This window comes from Lissotriton helveticus, chromosome 5_1, assembly GCF_964261635.1.
Source record: "Lissotriton helveticus chromosome 5_1, aLisHel1.1, whole genome shotgun sequence".
NCBI classification, from domain to species: domain Eukaryota; kingdom Metazoa; phylum Chordata; class Amphibia; order Caudata; family Salamandridae; genus Lissotriton; species Lissotriton helveticus.
In genome coordinates, this window is record NC_136065.1 from 1,876,349,455 (window position 1) to 1,876,373,237 (window position 23,783).

The window sequence follows — 23,783 nt, forward strand, 5'->3', positions numbered from 1 at the left end:
TTCCTCATCACCTTCTTACACTTCCCGTACGACCCACTGCCCACGGTGTGGAGCTCCTGGTAATCCTCCAGTCGGGAAGGCATGGCTACAATGGGGACAACTAGAAGCTCAAGCTCTCCACGTAGATAACCTGCGAAGCGACGGTAACAAGTCCTGCAACCTTCAAACTGCCCCGCCTCTGGGGGCGCGCGCCTGATTGGACGCCGACAGTGCGGTTCACGACTCTCTGATTGGAGGGCCGACAAACAGGGAAGGTCGCTAGGCTGAGAAGAACGCCGCGCGCGCCCCCAAAGTTCAAGCATCTCAACACATCCGGGCACTACACCGATTATCCCCACCTCTTCCTGTAGCGGCCTTTCAGTAGAAACGAAAACAAGCATTTACAAGTGGGGCTGGAGACACAGACAGCGGGGGGGGGGCGGGAACGGGCACACGGACAGCGGGAGGGGGGGGGCGGGAACGGGCACACGGACAGCGGGAGGGGAGCACTCACCTGGACTTCTTCCGGCAGCGGTCGGCCTGGAGGAATGACCCAAAAAACCCTTAAAAATAAATAAACTACCGCCCACCGCTGCAATGACGTTCACAAAGGGGCGGGATGAGTAAAAACCTACGGAACTCCCACGAACCTGCTGCCACAATTACGGACAGATCTCTCTTTCAATGGCTAGCCTCCATTTATGGAGCTAGACAATGGAAGAGAGAGGCGGGACAAAGCCCCGTACTGTCTAACATAAGATTTCGCCTGCGCGAACACTGCTGCGCAGTGGACGCCAGGCGAAACCTAAAAAGCAGCCACTGACTGTCATGAGAACATGAGCTTTCAACCCAAAATAAGTCATCAATGGAAAAATTATAAACGTTGAATTGTTTTTCCAAGCGGAAACTATAACTGGCTTTCAGTTTGTAATTGATATTTTTCAGATCCCAATATACATTAGAAGATAACGGCAGAGAAAAACAAATAGAATTCCCCCCTGAAAGTATCATTTTGACAGCCAAACGTAACGTTGTCAAATAGGAGGTTTTTTTTCCACCCATGGCTGCTCTAAAACCTGGTAGTGCAGGTTTTTACGCAATGGAATTCCAGCTATCTTGGGTGTGTTTGCTGTCGCTTTTATTAACAATGCACTCACTATCTTTGTGTTGATTGTTCTACGGTGACCAGGGTGTGCCCAGCCTTGACAGGTAAAGACAGATATGGGGAGAAGTTCATAGCAGAGTAATCTCAACATTTATTTTTGGGAAGGAAAAAGAAGTTTTTTTCTTAATTTTTAAACATTAATCCCATACTTGTGAGCTTAGCCGAAACCTACGAGTAATAGGCAGCATCTTGCTCATTACAAAAGGGTAGAACGGGCGGCAGATGCAATCTTGAGGTAAAACGCAGTTATTTGCCAGGAGTGAGAAAATCATGTGACTAAAAACGAGATTCTATCACAATAATATATTTTGTCTTTTAAACACGTGTGTGGGGCATGTGCACCCTCCCTCGGTGTAGTACAAAACAGTCAAATTATTTTGCATCGGTTTTCACACTAACATCGACTGGCTTTTGGCCTGCAATTTACCACCAGCTTGTAGCCGATGATAAAAGCAAACTAGCAAGAAACAGCACAGTTATATCAATAACCTTTGTAATCAAAATGTTACAAAAAACTGTCAATCGGGTGCAATACCTTGTAGGGAACAATGTGCTGTGGACAACTGTGCAATCAGTTTCAGGATCTGATTTTTACACAGGATCTAAAAGATTCCCACAGAACTACTTTTGAGATCATTTGACCAGAAGACGTGTAGCACACAGTACACTGCGATGGAGGTCATTTTCAAGGATAAACTCGTTTTGTGAATTCAGACAAGTTGCTTCTTAATCCAGTACTGTCAATCTTGTAACTAGTCATGTAATCCAACAAGGCACAGAGCAATTTATTACTGGTTGCACAGGAAGACGATAAGCAAATAACACCACACAAATTTCCTATGCTCAGAAGCAGGGTTTCATTAGAGGTTAAGAATGTAATTGTAAAGTTTCATGTACTTACATCGAGGATCAAAATTCATGGGATTGAGGCTGGGGAAATGGTGTGCAACATTTACCCCACAACCCCTCCTGCGAAAAAAAACCTTGAACCCTGGTGTGCGACTACGTGTCAGATAAAGCTGGTCAACTCGATAACTAAGGCAACCGCTTAAGACCAGTGGCAGCACCTGGAGTAATGACTGTCAAATTTGCTCTATATTTAAATTATTACAGCAAATAAATGATGGGTGGAATGCGGACAATGCAAACATTCTCCCCCAGGCAAAAAACCTGGGTTAAATCCATTGTTCTTTTGCCCACTACGCCACTCCAGTTTGGACCCAGCCATATGCAAATCAGTCTTGACCCAGTGCCCCATGAGAACAGTCCAGACCGAACTGCCAGGCCAGGTGCTCCCTGGACCGGAAACAAGCATCCTGGGACTGGTTTCAGGGTATGTCACCCTCCTTCAGCCAGGCTAGCTTGAATGGGGCACAGGGTCAAGGCTGATTTGCTTATGGCTGGGTCCAAACTGGGGCGGTTTAGTGGAATGATGGATTTAACCCAGATCTTTTGACTGGGGAGAATGTTTGCATTGTCAGCAATCCGTCCATCATTTGTTTGCTGTAACACAATATTTAAATTAGACAAATATAAATAAAAAGTCAATTTTGCCTGGTCTTGAAACAGTTTCCAGCTAGGCATGGGAATTATCAAGAACGCATGTAGTTTGAAAGTATTAAATAAGAAGCAAAGATTTGGATGGTTTGTAATGGTTAATCTCCGTGTTCGTCGGGGAAAAAGGTGGCGATGTGGTTTGTTTGATTCCTAATGCCAGGAGATGAAAAATAAACCCAAAAAAAAGCTGAAACATTTAAATGATCCGTATACAGTTGTTAATACATACAGAGAAATTCAAAAGCACAAGTCATTGATAAAACGGAACAAACAGCAATATTATAAGGAAAACTGGGAGATTACGTCTGTTTTTCATCAAAGGATGTTCATACATTTTGGAAACTGAACTAACTATAACAGGGGAATTTCTATGGTTTTGTACAAGTGAAATGTCCAAATAACTATAACGTCCCTGAAAACTATGTATTTTTCAGTGAATTTCTAAAGTTTTTTAAATGCTAATTTCTAACTATAACGTGCCTGAAACCTGTTTTTTTCAGTGAATTTCAATGGTTTTTAAATGCTAATTTCTAACTATAACATGCCTGAAACCTATGGTTTTTTTCAGTGAATTTCAATGGTTTAAATGCTAATTTCTAACTATAACGTGCTTGAAACCTATGTTTTTTTCAGTGAATTTCAATGTTTTTTTTAAATGCTAATTTCTAACTATAACGTGCCTGAAACCTACGTTTTTTTTCAGTGAATTTCAATGGTTTTTTTAAATGCTAATTTCTAACTATGTCTACAAAGTTAGGACATATGAAGAAAGAGGAAGAAAAGCTCAGTAAGAAGCAAGACAAATGCAGAAAGAGGCAAAATAAGTCCAGAAAGACCAAGAAAACTGCAGGAAGAAGCAACAGATGTGCAGAAAGAACCAACAGAGGAGCAGAAAGCCCTCCTGTGCCCCCAACATTTTAGTGACGGGTACTGGTGGTAACTGACTGACTAACTAACTAACCAGGACCGGAGCCAGTGCTATGCTAAAAGACACTTAGAATACAGTGAAAATACCTACATTCACTAGGGAACACTACGTGTTGGAGTACCCCTGTAATGAGCATGACCTCCTCTGTATTTGCCATGAGTTAGTGCCTGGGTCATTGCATGAGTACATGGGTAGTGACTGGATGATTAGAGTGCTGCAAGGACAGTGCATGGTGATTTTACAACTGCTCAGGTTTTGGCGGAGTGATTGGATAAGTACATGGTGCTGGCTGGGTGACTGAAAGAGTGAATGGGTGCTGACAGGGCGATGGCTGTACTGCATGGGTAGTGCTCAGAGGATTGTAGCAGGTCATGTGTTAGTACCTGGGTCATTCCATGAGTACATGAGTACTGATTGGATGATAAGAGTACTGCAAGGACAGTGCATGGTGGATTTATAAGTGCCTGGGTTTTGGCGGAGGGATTGCAGAAGTACACACATGTCATATCAGGCCCCGCCCCCTCCCTGCACCACTGTGCAAACGCGCACCCTGGCGGGTTTTCATTTGGGGGATTAATTCCCCTTGAATCCTGAGGGTCCCTGGGGGCCAACTAGCCCACTAGGTACCTCCAGTAAGCACCACAGAGCTGCGTTGCAGAGAGGTGGTCCGAGGACCCGTCCCTTTTTTACACCTGTCTGCAACGCAACTCTGTGGCGCTTAATGGAGGTGCCTGGTGGGCTAGTTGGCTCCCAGGGACCCTCAGGATTCAAGGGGACTTAATACCCCAACTTAACATGCGCCACAGGGCGCGTTTGCACATTTGTTACATCAGGCCACACCCCCTCCCTGCACCACTGTGCAAACGCTCCCCCTGGTGCATTGTAAATTGGTGAATTAAGTCCCCTTGAGTCCCGAGGGTCCCTGGGGGCCAACTAGCCCACCCGCTACCTACAGTAAGCGCCACAGAGCTGCATAGCAGAGTGGTGTAAAAAGGGGCCGTGGCCTTGGACCACCTCTCTGTAACGCAGCTCTCTGGCACTTACTGAAGGTACCTGGTGGGCTAGTTGACCCCCAGGAACCCTCAGGATTCAAGAGGAAATAATCCCCCAATTTACAATGTACCAGGGGGTGTGTTTGCCCACATGCTATGTCAGGCCCCGCCCCCTTCCTTCACCACTGTGCAAATGTGCCCCCTGGCACGTTTTAAGATGGGGCATTAATTCCCCTTGAGTCCTGATGGTCCCTAGGGGCCAACTAGCCCACCAGGTACCTCAAGTAAGCACCATAGAGCTGCGTTGCAGAGGGGTGTAAAAAGGGGCGCGGCTTCTGAACATCTCTCTGCAACGCAGCTCCCTGGCGCATACTGAAGGTACCTGGTGGGCTAGTTGGCCTCCAGGGACCCTCAGGATTTAAGGGGACTTAATCCCCCAACTTAAAATGCACCACAGGGCGTGTTTGCACACTTGTCACATCAGGCCACACCCCCTCCCTACACCACTGTGCAAACGCACCACCATGGAGCGTTGTAAATTGGGGATTACATTCACTTGAGTCCTGAGGGTCCCTGGGGGCCAACTAGCCTACTAGCTACCTCCAGTAAGCGCCACAGAGCTGCGTTGCAGAGAGGTTTAAAAAGGGGCGTGGTCTCTCAACACCTCTCTGCAACACAGCTCCCTGGCGCATACTGGAGGTACCTAGTGGGCTACTTCGCCCCCAGGGACCCTCAGAATTGAAGGCCAGGGGGTGCGTATACACACTTGCTATGTCAGGCCCTGCCCCCTCCCTGCACCACTGTGCAAACGCGCCGAAATAAAAATCAAAATCTTTTTTTGGCCCTGGGGGTCCTTCTGGGACCGGGCCTGTAAGTCTGGGAAATCGCATATGTGGCTCCCGCCCCAGACATCCCCAAGTTGTGAAATCCCGATGAGGTCCCAGGCTCTGAAGGCAGAAAGAGCAGCGACGTCCCTGAGCCACGTTCCGCACCACAAAGGGGTATATTGGGTTAGTTTGCCCGACCAGTGGGTGTGGCGCAGAGAGGCCCGCCAGGCCAAAAGCAATCCGCACGTGACCTCAGGCAGAGAATGGGAGAGAGCGGTTCCGTAGAGCATACCCTGAATATTGGAGAAACCCAAGTTAGGCAGCTCTTGGCGGTAGGCCAGATCCAACCAGCCCCCATTAAACCAGTCATGCATGGTGAGGAGCCTAGTCGCCAAATAATATAAATACACGTTAGTCACATCCAACCCGCCATCAAAGGGCGGAATCCTGCACTGGGTGAGGGCCAATCTCGGTCTCTGACCACCCCACAGGAATTTACTGGCAAAACCATCCATCTCCCGGAACCAGGACCGTGAGAAGGAAAGAGGTGTGTTCAGGATCATATAAAGACAAGCATTTACAATGCAATAGGTCTCACAGCATTAACGTTTGAGTTATTGGCATTGTGTATGACAATGCGTTGCATAAATAATTTAGGAAACTTTGAATTGGTGAGCAGTGAGGGTATGTGCAAGAGTATGCTGTTCTTGAAAGCAGCGTGGTAGAGAGTGCAGGAATTTGGATGACCTGAGCAATGTGGATGATGCACCTCACGCACGGGGCTGACGCAGTTATTATTCACACAGCTCTGATGATGCACCTCAGGCATGGGCTCACAGCTGTTATTTACACAGCTCTGATGATGCACCTCAGGCACGGGCTCACAGCTGTTATTATTCACACAATAACGCTGCCGTATGCGTTCATAGCTGATGTCTTTGGAGCGCGTGCACCTTTCCTGTCCCGCATCGCAAAGCAAGACGGCGACAATAGATCTCGCTAGCGAGAAGCTTCGCTGCGTCGCTAGGCGAGACCTAAAAAGAACCGACTGTGAGGACACTAACAGTACTAGGCATCATGGGTAATGGAAATTCATGGAGTCTTAAGTCTTTAAGTGTTGTACACAAGCTATAGGGCTGCACTGACCCTCATTATTTAGAAATGTAGGTAGCAGGAAGTGTTGTAGGTGCTGAAATGAGTTTCTTTGGTATTCCAACCTATCATTTAGTGACCCTTGTCTGTCATAGGCCTCTGGAGGGTGCTCTGTAACACGTGAATATGTTGGATCTATTTTGCAGTGCAGGCAGGTCCTCACCTCATCAACCCCTCAACACTCTGCTCCTGGTGCAGGATTGTTGGCAGGCCCTTGCCCAAAAATACTACAACACTTGAACGCTTTCCTCTTTGTTCCAAAATCACCGACAGCAGAGTATTAATCTAAAGTTTATGACTATCAATAAAGACTCTAGAATGCAGAATTATTTACTCAGAGGATTTCCATCTTGGAGTGGAGATGAATATTCTAATGCCATGTCAATGAAAGATGCAATGCAGAAGGACCTAATTTAGCTTTATCAATAGTTCAGGATAAAATACGACGATAGGCCAAGCCTTGGAAGCAGCATTGGTACTGCTACCAAACAACAAAAACCAAGCTAATTAGAGACATTTCACTTTTGAAACAAAGTTCTAAAATCTTTCCAAAAATGTTTTCACCCCGCAAGCACATTTTCTTTAAAAAAAAAAAAAATAAAAAAAATAATGATGGGTAAATTATCCACCAACAATGTTAGACTTGTGTTGCATAGAATTTCTGATGGAAAAACAATAAGCGGTAGTATGGCAGCCAAAGCCCTTAGAGTTAAAATGTTGCCTGGCCTTTTTGTGAAACTTGATTATAGGGTAAAATTTAGCACAGTGAAAACAATGCGATAAGATTTACCATTAGAGAACAATCAATCAATCAATCAATCATACCATTTGTATAGCGCACTACTCACCCGGGAGGGTCTCAAGGCGCATGGGGGAGGGGGTATGCTACTGCTCGAACAGCCAGGTCTTGAGTTGTTTCCTGAAGGCGAGATCGTCCTGGGTCAGCCGAAGGTGGATGGGGAGGGAGTTCCATGTCTTGGCAGCCAGGTAAGAGAAGGATCTTCCTCCGGCGGTGGCTCTTCGGATGCGTGGTACGGCTGCGAGGGCGAGGCTGGTAGAACGTAGCTGGCGGGTGGGCGTGTAGAAGGTCAGGCGGTCGTTGAGGTACTTGGGGCTCAGGTCGTGGAGAGACTTGTGTGCGTGGGTGAGGAGCCGGAACGTGATCCTCTTGTCGACGGGGAGCCAGTGTAGGTCCCTCAGGTGGTTGGAGATGTGGCTGCGTCGGGGGACATCCAGGATGAGTCGGGCGGAGGCGTTCTGGATGCGGTGGAGTCTTTTCTGTAGCTTGGCTGTGGTTCCGGCGTAGAGGGCGTTTCCATAGTCCAGTCGGCTGGTGACGAGTGCCTGGGTGACAGTCTTCCTGGTCTCGGTCGGGATCCAGCGGAAGATCTTGCGAAGCATGCGCAGGGTGTTGAAGCACGATGAGGAGACGGCGTTGACTTGTCTGGTCATCGAGAGGGAGGAGTCCAGGATGATGCCCAGGTTGCGTGCGTGGTCGGTTGGCTTGGGTGCGGTGCCCAGGGCTGGGGGCCACCAGGAGTCGTCCCAGGCGGAGGGTGAAGATCCCAGGATGAGGACTTCCGTCTTGTCCGAGTTCAGTTTCAGGCGGCTGTCCTTCATCCACTCGGCGACGTCTTTCATCCCTTCGTGTAGGCAGGTTCTGGCGGCGTCGGGGTCTCTGGTGAGGGAGAGGATCAGCTGGGTGTCGTCGGCGTAAGAGATGATGTTGAGGTTGTGCTGGCGTGCGATGGCTGCAAGAGGCCTCATGTAGACGTTGAAGAGGGTGGGGCTGAGTGAAGATCCTTGCGGGACGCCGCAGATGACTTCGGTGGCCTCGGAGCGAAACGGGGGGAGGCGGACTCTTTGTGTTCTTCCGGCGAGGAACGAGATGATCCATTCCAGTGCCTTCTCTTGGATACCCATGTTGCTGAGGCGCTGGACTAGGGTGCGGTGGCAGACAGTGTCGAACGCAGTGGAGAGGTCCAGGAGGATGAGGGCCACTGTTTCCCCCAACAATCACAGCAAATAGGGTATCACCCTCTTTGATCTCCCACTGGGAATTTAAAGCTACCCTCGTTCTTCTACATTTTTTTTATCCTGGATAGGTCCCTTAAAATTTACAGCACTACAGAATTGGTTAGAGAATTACGTTTTAAGTGGCAATCAGGTCCAGTGATATACATACCAAGGCGTATCGCACTTTTCTTTTTCAGGCATACTCTGAACCATCAGTACATTTTTAAGTCTCAGCAAGTGACCCAGGAACACCATAAATAAACTACAAGCTGATTAATCAGAGAGCAGGATGAAACTGGCTTACTTCTTCAGCTTCCAAACTGCTTTTTGGTGCCGAGATTTAAATAATGTATTCATACATTCACACAAAAACACCCACGGAAGCCTGATACCCTGCAAACTATATAAGTTTCAAACTTTGTTTCACACGGGGAGACATTTGTATTTTATATGGATATAGAAGCAAATACAACTATTGCACCATGGTCCTGCAAGAAAATATCCCCAGCCACCATGGCCTAAATGGAACAGAAGGTTAGTATTTAAGCCAAACAATAAGTGCAGGCCCATGCTGCAACACAACTATTTACCAGGAACTTAATTTGCAAAAGTATTGGCAAGGAGTAATAACTTCTAGCACCTACCAACATCACTTTATTACTAAAGTTTAACATCTTCCACTTTATTCACATTTAATACACTGGAAGCATTTTCTTCTCTTTACATACTTTGTACACCCATTCGAGAAAGGTGCAAGATAAGAACATGTCAATGATCATTAACATCTCTTAATGATAAATGTATTAATACGCTCCTCTGTAGTAATCAATCATCATGGTGTGCAGAAGGTGCAGAAAGACATATAGGAAGCTAGGCAGATCGAACACTGCACACATTGTAGGAAGTTAAAAGGCTGGAATCGGACAAATGTAAACATTTACGAACCTGACATACGTTCTTGTAGCACAAGCTAATTAACCTTTATTGTCTATCAATGTAGGAATTTTAAGGCATAAAAGGAAAAGTTGAATTGAGGAAAACGTTACTTTACAGGCAAAGAAACTGACGGATATGAATAGAGACAGTCGCAATAAGCAAATATGTGCATTGCGTACAAAATAAAGTTTAAGACCTTCTGCTTTGTGAGACTGCTGGGGTTGAGGGCACTGTCAATCTTGGGCAGAAGTGTTGTTTGTTGTACAGTGACAAAATACCAGTGAAGCAAAAAAGAAGCCCTGGAAAGAATCCGCGCTATTCTGGGTTTAAGTGGGTCCCATTAATATTTATTATGTGAAAAAAATTGAAACTTACGTAGCAATGGGACTGCACCAAAAATAGAAACTCAAGCTTGGATAGTAACCAATCGCAATCAAGATCGAGGACAACTGAAACAAGGCAGAGTGACATTAAAGAAGAACCAGTAACGGATAGGAAACAAGCAAACTCACCGCCGCAGCCCGGCTTCAACAGGAAGCCAGGCAACCTTTGTTGGGACGGGGGCGGGCCGGACAAACACAGGAAGCAGACAGGAGCCTACTCCGCGCTCCTGTGCCCGCCGGAAGATTTGCGTCTCAGCTAGCGGGGCTCCCGTGCTCTTGGAGAGCCCCGCGGCCATCGCCTGTTGCCCAGAATGACCCGCTGGCTGCTGAGGGACACTCGAGAAGAACCTGGTGAGTGGGGTGTGAGGGGGATGTGTGTGCGCGTGTGTGTATGTGTGCGACGGCGGGGGTGGGAGGGGTTCTCGGTATGTATGTGTGCGTGGGCGCTCGTGTGTGTGTTTCTGTGTATGCGCATGCGTGTGTGGTGTTGGAGCTTCCCAGGAGACAGCAGCTGCCCACAGTGAGCGCGTTCGCGTGCGCGTGGCCCGCTCAAATCGCCTTGCCGGAGAGGAAATGCGCGCAGCCAGGTGCTGTCTCCTGGGAAGCAGACTCGCTAACAATAGGTCTCTGGCGAGACAGCGCTTCGCGCTGTAAACGCCACGAGACCTATAAAAGGGGCAGGACCATTATCTTAAAGAGGGCTATTCTGCCCATAGGGTTTAAAGGTAGCGTTTGCCATCGAAGGAGATCGCCACAAACCCGTTTCACCAGAGGAGTGACGTTGAGAGACCAGGCGAGATCGGGAAGGAGGGCCACCCAGATCCCCCAATACTTGAACAACTGTTGCCGAAGAGGGATCTAGGACTGCCAATCAAAACACTCTCTCGATTGATGGAGGGGGACAAGGACTGACTTGGCTGCATTCAAGCGGAGGCCGGAGACTCGCTCAAAGAGGCGCAGGGCTCGGAGACATCGAGGTCCCGATCAAGCCGGGTCTGACGAAAAGATCAGAACATCATCAGTTTAGAGGGCAATCTTGTCCTCTGTCAGACCGGGCCACTGCCATCCAGTCAGAAGCGGATCAGAGCTGATAAGAGAAACAAAGGGCTCGATCGCTAACACGAAAAGGAGGGGCGAAAGGGGGCAACCCTGCCTCGTGCCCATTCCAATGGGGAAGGGGCGTGAAAGGGCACCATTGACCATCACCTCGGCTTGCAGTAAAGTGTATTGACCTAGCTACGAAAGGGGGTCCCAAATCCCATCTCCGACAACACGGCCTCCAGATATTGCCAATCAACTGAATAAAATGCTTTCTCAAAGTCCACGAGGAGCAGAGAGAAACAGGTGGTCAGTTGCTGTAGATTCGCCAACGCAAGGTGAAGCCGCCTAAGGCAGTGCCTGGTTCCACGGGACAAACCAAAGGTGGTGATGGACGGAGCGTTGACAATACAAACACTCACCCCCAGTCAACTGATCTGGGTTTAATCCATCACCGTTCTTTAGCTTACTCCGCCACCCCAGTTCAGACATGGCCATATGCAAATCAGTCTGACCCTGTGCCTCATGGGAACAGTCCAGCCCGAACTGCCAAGCCATGTCTTCCCTGGACCGGAATCAAGCTTCCCAGGACCGGTTTCTGGCATTACAGCCGTCTTCAGCCGGGCTTGCTTGACTCCAGTGGCAAAGTGAGCAAGGGACTCACGTCTGAGCATACCCTGCCAACTGAGGGCGAACAAAGAAAAACCAAATTCCCTTTTGTATCGCTTGGTTCCACAGGACGGCATGAATCCACATTGGTCCATCTGGACCAACTTATCCAAATACGGGCGTCTGCGGTTTGCCAGGACTGAGGCAAATATTTGGAGTGCCCAATTAATGAAGGAGATGGGATGATAATCGGTGCTGTAGGCCGAAGGAGGCTGAGACTTGGGAATCACCACGATAGTGGCCAGGTCTGTTTCAGTACGAAAAGAGCCGCGGTCAGCGGACTCAAGATACTTTGCTAGAAGGTGGGGAACCTGCGTGTCCTGGCAGGACGCGTAAAATTCCTGTGGGAGCCCGTCCGGTCCTGGTGTCTTACCCGCCGCCATGCGGGAGATGGCATTGTTAACTTCTTCCGGGGTAATCGGGCAGTCCAGGTCCTCCGCCTCTGTGTCACTGAGCCGCGGGAGGGGGAATGTTTCACGCCAGATAAGATCCGAGAGCGAGGTCTGGAGGCTGGGCAGAATATAGAGAGGCATAATACGAGGCAAAGAACTGGGCCACCGCTGTGGGAGCCTAATGGGTCTCCCCGTGGGAGTCAGTCACTTCAGGTATAACACAATTAGCCATAAGATAAGTGGCTAAGCTGTGCAGGAGCTTCCCATTTTTATCTCCCCAGCCATACACCTGCGCCACGGAGGACCTCCATAGCAGCTTAGCGGACTCCATGGAGGCCTGTTTGATCTTGTCCCTCAGAAACGTTAGTCTCTGATTCTGAGCCTCTGTTCTCTCTCATCGGCGTGTGTGCTTACAACTGGGCAGCTTTGGCCTCCAGGAGTGCGAGCCGGGCCTCCTGTTTCGTGCGTTGGAGTTTGAGTTGGCCCTTGGCAAAGCCGCGGATGGTGACCTTACTGGCCTCCCACACAGTACCTGGAGATTAGACCGAGCCCCGATTAGTGGCGAAGTATTGACACATTTCTCCCCCTATTGTTTTCCGGAAGTCTTTGTCTTGGACAAACCAGGTGTTTAGCCGCCAAATCGGGCACTAAGACGCCAGGTGGCTACTCAGCTGCATAGAGACTGGGGAGTGATCAGATAGACCCCTGGGAAGGATGGCGATGGCCTGGATTGACCGAAAGTCCAGGGCTGGAAGGTAGAGAAAGTCTAGTATGGCATGTGTGTGCTGGGAGGCCGATGTGTTAGTGAACATACGAGTTCGGGTGCCAGAGTCGCCAGGCGTCTCTGAGGCACAGAGTCGAAGCCCAGTTCGAAAGTAGCGCAGATTGGGAACCCCGAGAGACAGAAGGGACCGTGGTCCATAACCGCATTGAAGTCCCCCCCTACACCAGTCGTCCCCGGGGGCAGGGCAGCCACTAGCAGAGCAAGACACTGGAGCGTGGAAGACAGAAGAGAGGTGGTGGGGGGAGGATGGGGGGGGGGGGGAGGGATATACAGCGACCAAATTAGAGATTAGTTACAAATGCTCCCTTCCAGAATAACAAAGGAGCCTCCCGGATCATGTACTACTTAGCGCGCCACATATGGAAGAGTGCAGCGCATCAGGACCGCCACCCTTCGAGATCCATGGGTAAACCCAGAGTGCCAAATCCCACCATAGCGCGCCAGAAATGGACAGGGATTGCCTACTAGGTGGGTCTCCTGAAGCTTCAGTATGTCTATATTGTGTCGCTGGGCATAACGCAGGACCACAGTGCGCTTGACCGTATCTAAGAGGCCATTAACATTCTAGACATAACATGAAGTGATGTCCATTCGGAACGGTCGTCAGGCATGGGGAGGCTGGGCAAGTAGTCAAGCACCCTGCATGGGCAGAGAGCGTGGCAGTACAAGTGTGTGGGGTAATAGACAGAATTACAATGTCAATCACTGTATGGTCGTTTCGCAGCGAAGCGGAAGCACTGGTGCGAAAAATAGGATAAAACAAACAAAACTCGGGAAAATGGTACCCCCTCCCCGACCTAACCCCCACCCAATACTTCAGGAACTGAAGCATCTGTCGCCCTAACAGCAAGAAACTAACAAAAGACCAAACTAGAACGCTTGGGAATGGGGAAGCGTGGAGGACCCCTCCTCATATCAGGATGTGCATTATCAAGTCCGTCAGGAACTGAAGTGGTGGTGTGCCGATGTGCCGCCTCTGGCCGTGGAGCCATGCCCGGCAGGCAGAGACGAACTCATGCGGGCACCCTGAGAAGCGTCGGGCTACGCAAGAGATCTGTATCCGGTAGGTCTAGCAGCGATGGTCGAGGCAAAGCAACACCAGGGTCCCGGCGGCCAGACTGCCGTACGACCAGGGGGTCTCCAGGGAGAGGCGTCGGCTGTCGAGGGGCCCAGCGGAGAACCCGAGCGACACCCGCCTCTGGCCACGGCACCTACGTGAGCGATTGCGCTGAGGCCGGGGGGCAGGAGTCTCTTGTCTGACGCCCCCACCAGCCTCACCCCTGGGTAATGGATAACGGTCACTGTCTCGTAGGGGACGCTCCGCTGTAGCCCAAGTCCAAGCCTCCTCAGGGGTGTCAAAGAACAGGGTCCTGTTGGAAGACCACTCGCAGGCGCCCAGGGAAGAGGAGCCTGTACTGTTAAGAGCGCAGAGCTTCTGTTTGACCTCCCCAAACGAGCGGCGCTGACCCAGGACCTCACGAGTGTAGTCAGTGAAGATCATGATTGTCGTATTTAAGGTGTTGCTGCTTACGGGCCTCGGCCAGGACATAGTGATGGTCCTTAAAATTGAGGATTCGCATTATAACAGGCCTGGGTGGTGCCCCCGGGGAAGGCTTGGGAGCAAGGGAGCGGTGTGCCCGCTCGATCGCGAACCACTGGGAGAGGGAGCCCTCGGGGATCCAGTAGCGCAGCCACTTCTCCATAAAGTCCGCCGTACGGCCCTGTTCCGCCCCCTCCGGAAATCCCACCAGGCAAAGATTGTTGCGGCGGAACCGGTTTCCCGCATCCTCTGCCCACCGGTGCAGTTCCTGGGTGTGAGATTGGAGACGAGAAACCTGTCTCTTGAGTTGCTGAACGTCGTCCTCCACGGTAGAGATTCGGGATTCCGTTTTTTAAATCTGGGCCATGGCATTCCGAAGGTCTTGTCGGATGAGAGTTACATCCACCCGGACCTCAGCAATCTGGCCCACCACGGATTACTTTGAGGCATGAATAGCTTGAAAGAAGTTAGATAGGTCCGCAGCAGGTGGGGCATCTTTTTATTTTTTGTAATGTCTATAAATTATTATTATTTTTTTTAAGTTTTCAAAAAACCTTTATTGGGTCATCTTACAATACACGGCTCTTCGCCTACAACCCGGAGGCCGGCAGCAATCGTCCAGCAGTTAAACAATAATCATAGCTGTTTGGCGACCATCCTCAGGTGCAGGCAATGTAATGTTCAGAGTTGTGATCTTAGTCAGTTATGGAATTTGAATCAGCTTATCTCAACATCTCCAGCCCCAGTGCCAGCAGTCAAAAGTCTCGGCATCAAAATTGATGCCCGACTTTCTATGACTCAGCAGGTATCATCAGTGGTTGGCATCTGTGTGAGTCTGATCCGCCAGCTGAGGAAACTCTCCTCATTTCTATCCTCTTCCACTTTGAGGCTGGCTGTCTCCGCCTTAGTTCTAGCTCGGCTGGACTATGGTAACTCCCTCTACTATGGGCTCCCTAACTACCTTCTGGCCCGCTTACAGGTCGTGATGAATGACGCGGCAAGGCTCATTTTTAAAAAACCCAGGCACACTCAAGCTACGCCCCTCCTTCGCAGCTTACATTGGCTTCCCATCGCCCAAAGAACTAAATTTAAAAGCCTTTGTATCGCACACAAAGCGGTTTATGGCTCAGCCCCCAAATACATTAAAGATCGGCTTCCTAGGTACCTACCTACTAGGTCCCTCCGATCGGCGGAGGCATGTAATCTTCTCTGTCCTCGGTACAATCTTACATCTAAGGGTGGCCGAGCCTTTTCTAGCACTGTCCCTCCTGCATGGAACCTTCTTCCGGCCGAACTTAGGAAGGAAACAAACCTATTTTTGTTCAGGAAAAAGCTGAAGACAGTGCTTTTTGTGGAGGCGTGGGGGCTTCTGTGATCTTCTCGTTTACCTACCGATGTTATGTATCCGCTGATAGCGCTTAGATACCCCAGGGTGATACAGCGCTCTACAAGCTTATAATAACATAACATAACATAACATGGAACGGCAAATAGTTCAGCATCGACATCTCACATCGCAGCGGTTAAAGTCTCATATTATAACCAGTCATATATGACCCATTTTCTCCCTCACACATACAGTCTAGGTTTCTCAGCGTAGGCATATAGCATGACGCCGACGTGTCCCCCCCTCCCGTAGAACCTGGCGTTGGTGCCTAACTGAGTGCGAGCTGTCCTGTCTGGGGGTCAACATCTTTCATTCTCAGCCATTCTGCAAATGGGGCCCATATGTCCTTTGGTCTAGACCTTTCCGGCATCTGTTCCCAATATCCCTCTAGTTGATCTTTACAGTATACGACTGCCTTTACCCAGGCCACCGCCACCGGGGGCTGTCTCTTTCGCCAGTGTATGGCCACCTGTCTCTTTGCCATCAGTAGCAGCATTGCCGTGAGTTTCCGTCGCCCCACCGGGATATCTCTCACATAACCCAATAACGCCATGCCAATCGTCCTCTCAACCGTGGTGGCTATGATGTGTTCAATGTGTGTGAGGACCTCCTCCCAGTAGCGGGAGATCTCCGTGCACTCCCATGCCATGTGCGTGAAGTGAGCGTTGTGCACATTGCATCTCCAGCACCTGTCATCATCTCTCAGTCTCATACGGTGCATCTGAGTAGGTGTGCGGTATAAGCGATGCAAATAGTTAAAATGAATGAGCCTGAGCCTATAATTGGGCGACAGATATTGTAGTTGGGTACAGCAATAAGACCACTGTTCCTCCGTGAGTTCCAGGCCTGCCTCATCATTCCAGGCCTCCCGCGATCTAGGACTTACGAGTGGGTTTTCCTTCTGTGTGATGCTATAAATGCGCGTGACTAACTTGTAAGGCGAGGCGTTTGCTAGAATGTTTTCAAGCGCCGGTAACTGAGGTGGTTCGTTTGGGAAGTCGTCATAGGTGGCCTTGCACGCAGCTCTCAGCTGGTAGTAGAGCAAGGTATCGGACGCCGTAGGAGCCTCCGTGCCACACATAGCCTGCAGCGTCAGGAATGTCCCTGCCGGGTATAGGTCCCTCCCTTTTTGTAAGTTGTGTGCCCGCGCTCTTTTCGCTACTGCTGCATCCATCAGCGGTGTCAGCAATGGATTGCCCCTCAAGGGCATAGATGGGGCGTATAGTTTGTCAATGTGCGCTCTATTTGCTATCTTCCTCCAAGCCCATCTTACACTTTCGGCGGTGTCAACATCTTGTCGTGGGTGCTTGTAAGAGTGGAATACTGCTGTATTTAAGGGGGCAGGGGAGACTATCTATTTCAATCGCTACATGCGGTTGGTAGGGAACTGATGTAGCCAGTAATGTAGGTACTGTGCTTGCGCGCTGTAAGCGTATAGTTCAAAGTCTGGAGCCCCCAGACCACCCTGTGATAATGGCAAAGTCAATACCTGCCAGGAGACACGAGGCTGTTTATCCGCCCATTTCAGGACCAGCACCGCAGTGCGTAAGCGTTTGAAAAAGTGTACATTCAGGGGAATGGGCAGGTTTACAAAAAGATATAGCAGCTTGGAAAGTATTATCATCTTCGCAATGGCGATGCGTCCTGTCAGACAACGGAAGGTTTTTCCATCTAGCCACCTTGCACTCTATCCAGTCTATGGCCCTGCCATAGTTCAGCGTCCATAGTTCCTGTACCGAGCGGCTCAGCTGAATGCCCAGATAGCGCACCCCCTCAGTCGCCCACCCTATAGGAAATTCTGAGTTAATCGGAGCTGTATCGTCAGTCAATGGGAACATAGTGGATTTGGTCCAGTTAATCTGTATGCCTGTCAGACCGCCGTATCTAATGAACTCGCGCATGATCGTGTCAAAGTTCTCCCGGGGATTATTGAGATAGACAGTTACGTCGTCTGCGTATAGGGAAATAAGGATTTCCCGCGTAGTGAAGCCTATGCTCTTATGGGCATGCTGCGGTCTTAATTTAGCTGCCAGGGGTTCCGTCGCGATAGCAAATAGCAGGGGGGACAGTGGGCAACCCTGCCTCGTGCCTCTGGTTATGTGGATAGGCTCAGATGTGCGTCCGTTCACTCGGATCCTGGCAGAGGGGTCAGTGTACAATAGCTGAACTTGTTTTAGGAATAGAGGGCTGAAACCCAGCCGCTGCAGCAGGGTGAACAGGAAGCTCCACTCCAAGGAATCAAACGCCTTTGTGGCGTCCAGTAGAGCCGCCGCTGCCTGCACGTGGGGGGCCAAATAGTGGATCACACCAAAGAAGGTTCTCAGGTTATGCGCTGTGGATCTCCCAGAGACAAATCCCGCCTGATCTGTTAGTGTGATTTGCGGTACCATGGGTGTCAGCCGATCCGCAAGCAGTTTAGCGTAAATTTTAGCGTCGAGATTAATAAGGGACAGCGGGCGGTAAGAGTCCGTTCTAGTAGGGTCTTTATCTGGCTTCAGGATCGTAATAATTATAGCTTCGCGAACAGTGGGCGGCAATCTACCGACCTCAAGCGCCTCCTGATACATCCCATGCAGCCAGGGAGCCAGTAACTCAGCATATTCCTTATAGAAGGCAGCCGTAAGTCCGTCCGCTCCCGGCGCCTTGTCCCTTGGCATGGCGTTTATTACCTTCTTAATATCTTCTACCGTGAACGGTAGCTCTATATATTGCCGTGCCCCGTCGTTAAACCACGCAAGGCATATCTCATCTAAGTATGTAATCAGATCAGCCTGCGTCGGGGATACTTTAGAGGTGTACAGTTCCGCGTAGTAAGCAGTGAATTCCCTCAGAATGTCCGGTGGCGTGCGCACCGTCTCATCCCCCATTGTTCGTATCTCTGCCACATAAGAGGTGCCCCTTGGCGCTCGAAGCAAGTTAGCGAGGGTCCTACCAGGTCTGTCACCTTCACCATATTTACGTGCTTGCGCATGTTTATGTAGGTACACTACTTCCCTTTCCGCCTCAGTTTGATATTCCGTTAGTTTGGATCTAATGTTTGCTAGCGTGTCGTGCGATGGGCTGTCCACCTGCCTCCTCTCTAGGTCCTGTAGGTCTCTCTCTAGTCTCTGCAGGGTGTTCCGTATGTCTTGCAGTACACCAGTTTTCAGAGCAATGCAATCCCCCCTGACTACAGCCTTAAAGGCCTCCCACAGCACTCCAGGGGAGTCCACCGAGCCCACATTTAACGTGAAGTACTCCTCGATTCTAGTTCTAAGGACCTCGCGGAAAACCTGATCTCTCAAGGCCTCGGAAGGAAATCTCCACGTATAGGGCTGGGTGTACGCCGGGGGCACTCTGATGGTTAACTGTACAGGGGCGTGGTCCGACAGAGTGCGGGCAAGGTGTGAGGTCTCAGTCACCCACGCGTGTACGTCTCTTGTTAGTAACCAGTAATCCAACCGTGACCATGCCCCTCTGTGGTGTGTGATACAAGTGCCTTCCCTGCGCGCCGGGTTCGCCACCCTCCATGCATCGACCAGTAGGAGATCACTTATTATCTCATGTAGCAGTTTCGCAGCATTAGGGTGGTGCGTACGTGAGGCTCCCTGTCTGTCCAGTGTCGCAGATAGTGGGATATTAAAGTCTCCGCCCCACAGTATCGCTATAGGGCCTAGTTTCTGCATTTCGTGCCATAACCCACCATAGACCTCAGGGCTGTCTGCGTTAGGACCATAAATGTTTACCAGGGCAACAGTCGTATTATACAATGCTCCCACCAGTATGATGTATCTGCCCTCCCTGTCAGCAATCGTGGATTGTGTTCGCCAATGTAGGCCCCTCCTAATCATTATCGCCACCCCTCTAGAATATCTAGAAAACCCAGCCGCAGCAATCACCTCCCACCTCCTGTTCCTCAAAGTGGTTGTGTCTGTAGGGAGTAAATGTGTTTCCTGTAGCATACATATGTCTATATCATGCCTCGCTAGGTAAGCGTGCGTGAGCCTAATTTTCCGGCGGTCATTTAACCCCCCGATATTCCACGTGAGACATTTCAAAGTGTTCATACAAGTCTCAGTCGTGCGTGTCGCCATACCTCAGCTAAGTCAGGAACATCTGTAAGTGACAGCCGCCAATACTGCGACTGTCTCGCGGGTATGCCAACCAGTAGTCCCAGAGTGCAGGAAAAACACACATCAAGCACGGCACACATATCGTAAATCTGACGGTCACAACATTCCATTGCATTGGTATGCTCGACGACCCAAAAGATAACAAGAATGCTAACAACAACAAGTTTCCCCTCCTCCCACACCAACCCCCCAATTAGGTCGTGTATCATGTTCCCCCCCACCCCAACAGACTTCCCTATCTGCAGTGCAGTAGCATCGATCAGGGATCAGTTCAACAAGTGCAAAAACTGCGGGAATCATCCCAGAGGGTATGCAGGGGGACCACCTACTACCCTGTACTCGTGACAGGGTGACCAAGCGCTGCTAGGAGCACCGCCTCCCCGGAACCCATCGAACCATACCGTACATCATGTCAGATGAGTAGTCCAGGTCTTCCCTTTCCGCAGTTACAGCTCTTTTCCCTTCGCCGCAGCACAGTCACAGGCAGCGTGCCTCATATAGGCAGCGCAGGGAGACATCATTCCACATGACTTAGTTGGTCCGGCGCACTCTGCTCGCCCTGAGTTGTCTTTTGCTTTTGTTCTTTCACCAAGTGCTTAGCATATTGTAGTGCAGATTTCGCATCAACACAGAACGTCGGCTTTCCTGGACCCTGTACTCTCAATTTTGCCGGATAGATCAACGCATACTTCGTTCCCGTTTGTTGGAATATCTTCTTTGCAGGTATGAATTCCCTGCGGGCCGCCTGCACCTGGAGAGTGAAGTCCGGATATATTTCTATGTTATTGCCATTATACTGAATCTTGCCTTTTTCCCTGGAAAGTTGCAGTATAGCGTCTCTGTCCCTGTAATTCAGGATTCGGGCCAGTATTGGCCTAGGCGGGGCCCCCGGTTTTGGTGTTGGCCCTAGTGACCTGTGCGCCCTTTCCACTAAGAACATTGAGGACAAGCCGTCTCCAAAGAGGTCTTTCAGCATGGTCTCCATGTATCGCTCCATGTTCGGGATATCCGTGGACTCCGCTACGCCCGTGACGCGCACGTTATTCCGGCGCGATCTCGCGTCCAAATCCTCATTCTTTTGTTGTATCAGTTCCAGAACCTTATCCATGCCCCGAACCTTCTTCTCCAGCTCCGTCTGGCCCTCCTCAGTTTCAGTTACCCTAGTTTCCAGTATGCTCACCCTGCCTTCCTGCTTGTCCATGCATTTAGTAATGCCATCCATTCGGGCAGCCAGGGTGTCCATCTTAGCGTCAATTGCCTGCAGGCTTGTTTTCAGGTCCTGAAACATGTGGCGAATATCCTTGGCCGGGAACTGTTGCGCGCCCTCATTGCCAGTATCCGGCTCAGATTGGTCCTAGTTTGGAGCCTTCTGCTTTGTTTTGTCGAATGTAATTTTCGGTTGCCGTGTATCTGACTTCCCCATGGCGCCACCAGCCTCAGCTATGTGGGTCCTGCACTGCAATTCATGCCACTCAGCTTCCCAGCTCAGGCACTAGCGCTCCACTCGCGTAATCAGCGTCCTGTGGCAGCTCAGACGTCACCTGTCTGCGGGTCGTCTCTCAAATCACACCACTCTCATGCCTCTCAGTCCACGTATTAGCAGCAAAGTCACCAGTTAGGCACACTTTATTATGTCTATGTGCCCCCCTCCACGGCCATTAATGTGCGCCAGAAAGTTACCCCAGGTGCCACGTGTCCCGGGCCTCCAAGCAGTTCTCTGCCTCAAGACACAGCTCACCTCAGGTCACTGTGCCTCCGCTCTCAGATCAGGCAGCCGCTTTCAGGATTCCTCGGCAGGGCTCGAGGATTGTCCAGTCTCACCTCCAGCAGGCAGCAGGGAATGACAGTGCGGCCAGGCAGGCCGACCGTTCTGAAAATGGCGGCTGGGTTGCGACGTCCCTCGCGGGAGAGACAGCTCCCGTTGCTGCTACGCTGCCGCGTCTGGGCGGCTCAACAAATTTCACAGGAGCCCGGTTCCGCCCCCTTTCGTTCTTGTCGCGTCACTCACAGTGCCGGCCGCATGTAATGGAGCTCAGCAGGGGGATGCTCCTCTGCCCGTCTTCCCTCGTAGCAGCCGCCACGTCCCGCTCCGAGGCTCCGGCCGGGAGGTCCCGAGCAGCAGCACGCTTCCAGATACGTATCAGCTGCAGGGGTCCAGCTCCAGCCAGCGGCTGTTATCACACTCCAGGCGCCAGCGATGACCCGCAGCAGCTCTTGGTACAGCCGCCGCTCCGGACCCCTCTCACTCGGGCTGGGTGAAAACCCGGTCCCCGGCTCAGCTCACCCGCGCAGGCCGCGCCCCCTCAGGCAGTCATCGGGCAGCGGAGCCTTTGTCACGCGTCTCAGGGATTCAGTTCCGCCAGGGAGGCGACCGGAGGATCGGTCTGACCGGTAGGCTCTTCGGGGGTCCGAGGTGCAGTGTCAGCTATACGGATTAATGCCGGATTATTGGCTTGGTCGGCGGAGCCGCCGAGTTAAGCGGCCATTTCGCTTGGTGGTCAGACCACGCCCCCCTGTAATTTCTATAAACAACAAGTATGACTGTTAACAATTTAACGCAGGTGGGGCATCCTTATCCACTCCTCCCCCAGACGCCCCGTAATCCGTGGTGTTGAAACGATCCATTTTAGTCTGGGTAGCTGGGGTTTTAGTATGCTTGTCATGACCCATGGCCGCGACCCAACCAGGCAGGAGGCCCAGACGTACCTCCGACAACGGTCTCAGCAGCGGGTGGCCCGCGGCCAGTCCCAGGGCCTCAGAGCAAGACAACCGCAGAGGGCAGTGGAGAAGGTCCTTTCAATACCTCACGCCACTTGGTATACATGGCCGGTTCCACCTCTCCTGGCGAGACCCCACTCCGGGAGCAATAGCCCAGAGAACCGACCCCAGAGTCCCCAGCAGGGCCTCCGCTCCAGGATCCACAGATTACTCCAGCTGCCTCAAGAACAGTTCGGGAGCAGGGGGATGGCGGAGGAGGCGCCTTCCAGGACCCCGGGCCGTTTGCCACGTGCGGCAGAGTCCTACTCTCCAGGCTGCATCCCAACCAGGGGCGATGCAGTAGGAGGAAAAAGCAACGCGGAGGGATGGGGATGGGCGGAGAGGCCCCACCTAGGCTACACACCGCCCGAAGGATGCAGCCGGACACCCACTCCCCTGCGCCACAGCACCCTGGATATAGCAGTCGCAGCTCAAATCCAAAAGCAGCAAGGGCAACAGGAGGGTCGCCGCACCAACAGAGGGCAGAAGATAGCACCGGAGAGATCGAGGTGAGCTGGCGCAGGGGTTGGCAGTGGGCCCCCTCTGGGGATCTTGCGCTGCCCAATGACACGGTCGGGCCAGGGTTTCGTGTCGTCTGCAGGATGATCAGGGTCCCAAGGGGGTGGCAAAAAAGCGGATTCAGGAGATCGTTAGGCCGGCACGGCCGCAGCGGTTCACAGCAGATGGGGAGGAAACAGCGGGCCACATCTCAATGCGCAGCTACCACCCCGGTCACTCCTAAAGCGGCAGTCCGTGTGTGCGGGGAGGCCTCTCACAATTCAGTCCCAGTCTCCCCCCCTCACCCCGGCCGCCATCACTCACCAAGCCTCCGGGGCTGCCGTGCGTCGGACCTCTGATTACACGGCCCAGAGAGCGGCAGTCAGGCCCCAGCCGCCGCCGATCCCAGTCCTCCGCCGCCCGAAAATGGCAGCAGACAGTGTGGCAATGCCGCAGGGGAGCGGGATCGCCGCCCCATAGGCCTCCGATAGCCACAGCCAGCGACCCCAGCCTCTGCTCAGGTGCGGCAGCCCCAGCACCGGCACCGGCACCGGCAGACAGGAACCATCAGCAGCGGCCGTTCGCGCGGGCTCCCAGCCGGCGGACCGAGAACGCAGCGGGCATCTCGGCGAGGGAGCCCACAGTTCTCCACCAGCTGCTGCAGCCTCAGG

The 23,783-nt window shown here is 51.4% G+C and overlaps 1 protein-coding gene across 1 annotated transcript in view; it reads right to left on the bottom strand.

Annotated features, from left to right (window-relative positions):
* RUNDC1 (RUN domain containing 1) overlaps positions 1 to 23,783 on the bottom strand; it is a 142,249-nt gene that overhangs the window by 98,588 nt on the left and 19,878 nt on the right. The window lies entirely within an intron of this gene.